The sequence below is a fragment of the Labeo rohita genome, chromosome 18 (assembly GCF_022985175.1).
Source record: "Labeo rohita strain BAU-BD-2019 chromosome 18, IGBB_LRoh.1.0, whole genome shotgun sequence".
NCBI lineage: Eukaryota > Metazoa > Chordata > Actinopteri > Cypriniformes > Cyprinidae > Labeo > Labeo rohita.
The window spans coordinates 14,283,591-14,291,466 of NC_066886.1; the positions used below are offsets into that span (position 1 = coordinate 14,283,591).

At 32.9% G+C, this 7,876-nt stretch overlaps 1 long non-coding RNA gene across 1 annotated transcript; it reads left to right on the forward strand.

The window, feature by feature from the left end:
• Window positions 1-3,161: 3,161 nt before the first annotated feature.
• LOC127180495 (uncharacterized) lies at window positions 3,162-5,788 on the forward strand. Its single transcript, XR_007829653.1, has 3 exons — window positions 3,162-3,460; window positions 4,386-5,316; window positions 5,554-5,788. It is a non-coding gene; the product is annotated as an uncharacterized LOC127180495 (long non-coding RNA).
• The last annotated feature ends 2,088 nt before the right edge of the window (window positions 5,789-7,876 follow it).

Consider the following 7,876-nt stretch of genomic DNA (forward strand, 5'->3'; position numbering starts at 1 on the left):
GACTGGTGTGATATGCTCAGATTTTCTGGTTCTAGTCAGAACCCTGGCAGCAGCGTTCTGGATGAGCTGCAGCTGTCTAATGGTCTTCTTGGGAAGGCCAGTGAGGAGACCATTACAATAGCCCACCCTGCTTGTGATAAAGGCATGAACAAGTTTCTCCAAGTCTTGACTGGAAACAAAACATCTAATTCTTGCAATGTTTTTGAGATGACAGTATGCTGATTTAGTTACTGCTTTGACATGACTACTGAAACTAAGGTCTGACTCCAGAATCACACCAAGATTCCTGACTTGGTTTTTAGTTGTTTGACCCCTAGAGTCAAGGTATGCATTCACCTTAAGAACTTCCTCTTTGCTTCCAAATGCAATGACTTCAGTTTTCTGCTTGTTTAACTGAAGGAAGTTCTGGCACATCCAACTAATTTCATCAATGCATTGGCAGAGGGAATCAATGGGGCTGTAGTCATTTGGTGATAAGGCTAGGTAAATCTGGGTATCATTAGCATAGCTGTGATAGGCAATTTGGTTTTTTCTCATTATTTGACTTAGTGGGAGCATATATAGGCTAAACAAAACTTTAGAGAGAAGCAAAGAAGTATATCCAAATTTCATTCATACCACCATATCCACACTATATGTGACCCTGGATCACAAAACCAGTCATAAGGATAATTTTTTCAAAATTGAGATTTTAACAACATATGAGAGCTGGATAAATAAGCTTTCCATTGATATATAGTGTGTTAGGTTAGGACAATATTTGGCAGAGATACAACTATTTAAAAATCAGGAATCTGAGGGTGCAAAAAATCAAATTATTGAGAAAATTTCCTTTAAAGTTCTTCAAATATTGTTCTTAACAATGTATATGACTAATCAAAAATTAAGTTTTCATACATTTACACTAGGAATTTTACAAAATATCTTCATGGAACATGATCTTTACTTAATTTCCTAATGATTTTTGCAATAAAAGAAAAATCAACAATTTTGACCCTTACAATGTATTTTTGGCTATTGCTACAAATAAACCCCAGTGACTTAAGACTGGTTTTGTGGTCCAGGGTCACATATAGAACATGTCTTTTTAACAGTCACAAAGTAAGTTCAAATTCAAAGGTAGAACCTACTCAGTATGCAATTTTGGGCACACCATCATTGTCCTGAGAAGTGCATAGTCCTGAGGACTGCACATGTGCTGGTCTAGCCTGAAAAATAAGCTTTTATTAATGTTGAGCAGAAAAAACTAAATTTCCCAGACATTTGTGGTCAGATTTGATTGATGATTGCAAATATGAAAATTAATCAGAAACTTGGTGGACAGCTTTGGAGAATTTATTTATTTTTTATTTCCCAATTCAAAGAGAAAAAAGATGTACATGCATGCCTGAAATAGCTGACTGAGAGGTGTTTCAAAGATGGTAGTCAGAGTAAAATGATGAATTGCCTTTGGTTTTACTAAAAGAGAAAACGAGTCAGCAGTGTGATACGTACAGCATAGATGAAAATAACACCTGTTTCAGTTACCCGGAGGAGTGAACTGATATAGAGTGTAAAGGCCTGATTACACCAAGATTACTAACTATAAAATTAAACGTAAAGTTTTAAATATCATAATAAATGAATAGAATTTCAGAGTCCAAACTACACCTAGAATAATAATGGTAAAGAGGAACAACACTATTGGAAATACTTTGGAAAACATTGATTTTTAATAGTGCAGTCAATATTTTCACGTGAAAGCAGGGAATTAATTTTTCCAGTTTAACAGCATTAAAAATATTTAATGCAGTTAATGCAGGGGCGGGGCTAGGGTTGGCCACCCCACACACAACTGCTGCTTCTGTCTCTTATTTTCTTGTCAAGAAGTGCTTTTATTTAGTCGCAGAATGTCTTTCCAACCACGTCAAACAGGAGACTTTTCAGATGTACACTCTAACTTCAGTGCCAGGCGCTAGTCAAACGAGCATAAGAATGGTATGAGAATGGAAAGGTGACAAGGCAGCTTCACTAGAACAACAGTGAACAGCGGTCAAATGAGATGTTGTCAGGCCATATGTCAGTAAAAATGAATTTACCTGTCCTGTTAGCCATTATGCTGTGCTCGTAGCATGCACACTTCAATTGCATGCGCAAATACGGTGGTGCGTGCAAATGAAACTACGAGTATGCGTGTCAGATCCACGTCACGTTCAGCAACGTCAGCTCTTAAAGTAATAGCAGCCAAATAACCTAATAACCCAGCTGTTATGTCTATTAATGAAAGAACAACAAAACAAAACAAAAGAACAAAAGAAAAAAGAGAAAATCAAAAACTTTTGTAGCTTTAAGGATGCATCTCAATTTAACTTTGTGTTTAGTGTTTAATAACTTTATTAAATTTTGATATATTTCCTACTTCCTGAGGTGCACAGGTAAATAATGCTTTATGTTAAGATTGTTTTAAGTTTATTTAAATTAGTTGTTATTTTTTAAAGGTTAATAAATGTTCAAATGGATAGCTCTTAACTATACTGTAATGTTGAATGGCTATAGTCAATGGTTAAATATTAGGAAAAAATAATTTCCTAGAGACATCAGTATTATCGGTATCAGTGATACTCACCTTCAGTCATTAAAAATATTTAACAAATATTAAAAATATACTGTCTTTATGATGTTTTTGCATTCATTTAAAGATTGAATGTGAAATATTGCAAAATAAAAGTATATTTGAAATCTTGAATGTTAGGTGTGATTAGTCGCGCTTAATCGTGAGTAATTTCAGAAAATATGTGTGATTAGTAAAATTTTTTTAATCAACTGACAGCACAAATTTTTTATGATAACTTACAATTCTTTACAGCCCCAAGGTTGGTATATGCTTTTGGGAAAAAAAATAAAAATTAAAGCAGAAATTTAAAACATAAGGCTGCAACAGAACAAAACGTGAGAAAAATTAAGGGGTATGAATACTTTCGCAAGGCACTGTATGGTCTAATCAGCGTCAAGTCACAATTAAGGAGTCCTGGCGATTTCAATTTGGCAGAGAATTGCCCTGAGTGTTCTCGTAGACTTACATACAAACATTTTATTTTTTTTTTTTTTCCAAACTGCAGGGACATTTGGAATTTTTGTCTCCAAGTATCTACTAGTTCATATCTGTCCATTAGTGATTTTACACTGTAAAAACTCCAACTTGCAAATTGTTCACTCAGTTTAAAAATGTAAGTCAAGTGGACACATTTTTAAGCAAAATGTTGAGTTTACACATAAAAACAAGTTAACTCAGTGTTTACTATATTTTTCTCAATGAACACAAATAAGAAAGTTGAGCGAACTCAGTATTTTTATTTCTTCATTTGAGCGGTCAGCTTGACATTATTGCGCATGCGCAAAGTGCCGTCGCTGAACTATGCACGGAGTTTACTGCTTCAAACATAAACAACGATGGCAAAGGGAGTGGATGTCTTCTTTTAAGGTAAGTTCTTTCTGCCCAGATTTAATATAGAAAGTAAGCCAAATAAACTACACAGTTAGGTTTGTAAATGTTCTTTAAAGAAAGAATAAACATTGTTGAATGAAGTCTGGCGGCTAACTAGTTAGCTAGCTTTGTTTTTTCCAAGCACAATCAGTTAACGTTAGCATTTGCAAGGTATGTATACAGATATATTTTTATAGATACAGTTCAAATGTCGATTAAACGAGTATATAATTAACCAGATAGAGGTTAATTATGTGTTGTATTTCGTTGTGCTAGGCGATATAACTTACTAGTTTATCTGGCACACAGTTGTTGTTGTTGTTTTGTTTTTTGTTTTTTTGTGAATCCGCGATACTGGTGCATATATGTGAAAGTGCAAGACGTGTAAGATGATAAACGTGTTTATTGACACACAACCGAAGCGTGCAGAAAATATGCGATCACAGATTCATCTCTCTGTAGCAGCTTAGTTCGCTTAAATTGTCAAATACAAATAAAGTTATGTCAAAATGTGATTATTTACATAATCACTTGTAAGTCTGAAATGAGAGTCAACGTCTGAGATAAAATCGCCTGTGTCAGTATATTTGATCCGTGCATTAACGTTAGCCTCATAAACCTGCTGATATTTGTTCCGTTAATGTTACTAAATAAATAAATAAATAAATAGCTAAGACAACACTCACTCCTCTTGACTGAACAAATTTAGCAGCTTCAATAAGAGTCAGTTTATTCCATACAGTGAAGATATGCAGTATTTTTTTATACATGTATTTTTTGTATTATTTCTGACTTATTTCTGTACTGGTAAAAACTAGTCCTTATCCAGAATTTTATTATTATTATTTTTGTTATGTTTTAAACATTTAATGTCAATATTTAGTAGGAAATATAATTTTGTATTTTTTTTTTTTTACTGCAGGACACAAAGCCAGAGGATGTCCACACCAAGGGTATGAAGATGAGCATCTTAACTATTACTGGAAGATGATGTTGTCATCCACTCAAACCTAAAGGTGCCTAGGATGTAGTACTAGAGACGCAGATTGTGTTGGAATATATACATGGCCTTACCACTGCTGTTGCTGTCCTCTTTGGCTTAATTTAGATCATCCAAAAAAATGAAAATTCTGTCATCATTTACTCACCGCCATGTCGATCCAAACCCATAAGACATTTGTTCATCTTTAATACACAAATGAAGATATTTTTAATGAAACCTGAGATATTTCTGTCCATTCACTGAAAAACTATTCACCTAAAATTCTGATGCTTTAAAATGTTCATAAAGAGACTGTAAAACAAATACATAAGAATCGAATGGTTTAAACAAAGTCTTCTGAAGAGACGTGATCACATTACACATCACGCATTTCACACTAAATGCTGCTCCATCTCTGCAAGTGCTGTGAGTTTGAGCCTTATATAACATGTATTAAAAAAAACCCCAGAAATTGTATTATATTTTAGTTTTCTATACAGTGATAGCTTAAAAGCTATGTCAATTAGCACTGCATTATAAGTACACTCTAAAAAGATGATTCTTTAAAGGTCTATTTAGAACCGAGTTTAGGTATTTTTTTTTTATTCCTGGCTTTTTTAAAAAAAAAAAAAAATTGTAACTGTCAAAACACCTCATTACTCATTTTCTGGACATCAACTATCCAGCTACACAGACTATCAACACAGTTTCAACAGGTGAAGTTCTTTCTTACAATGTCTATAAAATGTTAACTTTCATATTGTAACTTGTTTCCCATTGCCAATAATGTCTTTTTCTTTTTTTTAGGTTCTTTTTTGTGTGACCAGCTCTGTTCGGTTAAGGATACTCTCTTCTCCACTAAGTAATAGAGGTAATGAGTTTATTCATTGTTAGATTTTTCTTAAAATTATTACTTGAGTCTATGCTTAAGTGTTAAAGCTATATAAAACTATCCTAAGATCCCACTTTAAATCACTTTTTCTTTTTTTAATATTTTGAAGGGCATACTGCTTATATGTCAATTTTTGCTTATGGCCTTCATAAGCATAATTGTTTTTACATAAACACATGGACACTCTTTAACTGTAAAATTAACTGTGTATTTCAGATACATCATATTCACAACCTCATCATCTGCAGAGAAACTGCCACTCAATCACACCACATTGATGGGCTTAAAGGCATCACAGAGGATCCTGAAGATACATTATTCCCGGAAATTTTGTCATTTATTTTCTATTTCTATTTTTACTTTCTGATGTATTTTTTTCATGTTCATTGTCAACTGTCATTTATTATTTGTATTTAGCCAATAACTGTTTTTAGAGCATTTTCATTTTTGCTTCAAGTTCATGCTGTTTTGTTTAGTTTTTGTGTGAGTGTGTAAAACCCTAATACAGGCTAAAATACGTTATAGGAAAAACAAAAATGTTAATAGATAATATATGTAAATAATATTAATAAGTAAAACTAGTATCAAAGGTATAAATATACTAATATTAATGAAAATAAACTATTTTCAAATGTACTATTTTCTAAATCCTATTTCATGCATCCCTACAATTGCGTCTCTTCAGGAGACTTAAACTGCTCAATTCATATTAACTTATATATTTATTTAATTATTTATGATCTCTTTATGAACGCTTTGAAGTTTTGGGTGAACAGCCTTTCAATACAGAAGTCTCTCAAATTTCATTAAAATATTTTAATTTGTGTTGAGTGTGAACAACGGTTTAGAACAACATGGGAGTGAGTAAATGATAAATTTTCAGAATAATTTTGGTTGAATTATTCCTTTAAGTGTTGTGTTAATAGTTGAAATATTTTGCTTCTTGATCCAGTGTGTTTGTTGCATTATGGATGCTCCAAAATAATAGATGGAGCAAGATGAACGTTTAAAATGACGGTAAAGTTTAGCTTCCTTTAAATTATATAAAAGTTTTTTTTTGTGACTTTTGATTTAAAACTTTACTTAAGGCTGCAGAATTTTAATATTTTTAATGTTACATTTTTCTGGCACTTAAAAAAATTATTTTTAAGTGTGTGTTTTTTGTTTAAGAGTGTTTTTATTGTAAATAGTCACATCCTAGTTACATCATAGTTTGAGTGGAGAAAAGCTAAATTGTGTTCATTTTGCAGAATGCCAATAAATACTTTCTGTAATGATGACAAAATCTTGTTTGTGTTATATTTACAGTATTGTTCATACTGCATGCATTTGTATTCTTAAAGGATGTGGAGGAGCATACAATGTGGCTTAGAGTCTGGATGTAAGATTTAAAGTTATACATTTAAATAGTAAAAAATGCAGTTGAGTTGGCTTAAAATACTAAAGCAACCGGCTGCAAAGCTTTTTTGAGGTTACTGAACTTCAAGCAAAAAATTACTGGCACAACTTAGTTCTTGAAGTTCAGTAAACTCAAAAAAGCTTTGCAGCTGGTTATCTTAATATTTTAAGTTGAGTCAATTTAACAATTTAAGTTAATCTGCTGCAAAGCATTTTTGAGTTTACTGAACTTCAAGAACTAAGTTGTGCCAACTCTGACTGGTAGTTCACTCAACTTCACTGAAGTTCACTGAACTTTTATATATGAGTTGGCACAACTTCCCTCCTTTAAAGTTGAGTAAACTCAAAATTGCTGTGCAGCAGATTAACTTAATTTTTTAAGTTAACTCAACTTTTTATTTTTTACAGTGTATATTTGTAGTTGATGTGGATTTTCTACGAGTGGGTCAGAGATCAGTTTTTTCCTCCAATTAAAATATGCACACTATGAAATTTAGTCAACCAATCTTTAATTCTTGCAACCTTCATCTTGATGTCCCTTCTTGGTTTGTGGTTTGTCACATTTATTTCTCTTCCTGTTCTCTTCTCTTTTGTTGACTCATGATGTAGCCCCTCTTGCAAACTGAAAACAGTTACCTCATGCTTTTTTCTCACCTAGATAGTATAGAAAAAGCAGCCTGGTCTCATTGTTTATAGGTACACTCTAAAAAAAACGGGGTTAAAACAACCCAATTTGGGTTATTTTGGTAAACCAACTGTACAGACGCAGATGTGTTAAAGGTCTATGAAACCCCAGACTACTTTTTCTGAGATTTAAGCAGAGGTGTTTGTGTTGCACATCATATATGACAATGTTAGCATCCATTAAGAAAACTGGTTAATTTTGAGCTTTTTTGCTCTATTTTCATTTTCCGGGTTTAAAATCTACATTGTGCTGACGTCATATTTTGTGACGTGGCAATGGACTATCCACAAGCTTCGGGGGGTCGCTACTGTAAAAAAGAATGTGGGTACAACTTCCGGACGTAGTATACCAATGGCATTTTGTGTGCTAATTAGCGAAGAGGCTAAGTGTTTTTTAGACCATTGTTTACTTTGTATTGATGCACCCTTTATGAGAGATGTCATTATGTTCTTATGG